Raw genomic sequence first — 209 nt, forward strand, 5'->3', positions numbered from 1 at the left:
CTTTTTGCGTTCTGAGAGTTCTGTTGGGCTCTCGCTCCTCGATGTGCTACAGCTGTGGTGACTCATCTTCTCCACTCCTTTGCACGTCTCCACTGTGGAACCTGAAATCAAGAGTAACACTTGTACTGCATGTAACACTTCCACTACACAGTAGGAGTAACACTTATACCATACACTTAGATTACACTGATGCCAGGAGTGTATTACTG

The 209-nt window shown here is 45.5% G+C and overlaps 1 protein-coding gene across 1 annotated transcript in view; it reads left to right on the top strand.

The window, feature by feature from the left end:
- LOC119594532 (protein prune homolog 2-like) overlaps positions 1-209 on the top strand; it is a gene marked incomplete in the record, with an annotated part of 78,042 nt that overhangs the window by 59,153 nt on the left and 18,680 nt on the right.

This window comes from Penaeus monodon, chromosome 34 (assembly GCF_015228065.2).
Source record: "Penaeus monodon isolate SGIC_2016 chromosome 34, NSTDA_Pmon_1, whole genome shotgun sequence".
Classification (NCBI taxonomy): domain Eukaryota; kingdom Metazoa; phylum Arthropoda; class Malacostraca; order Decapoda; family Penaeidae; genus Penaeus; species Penaeus monodon.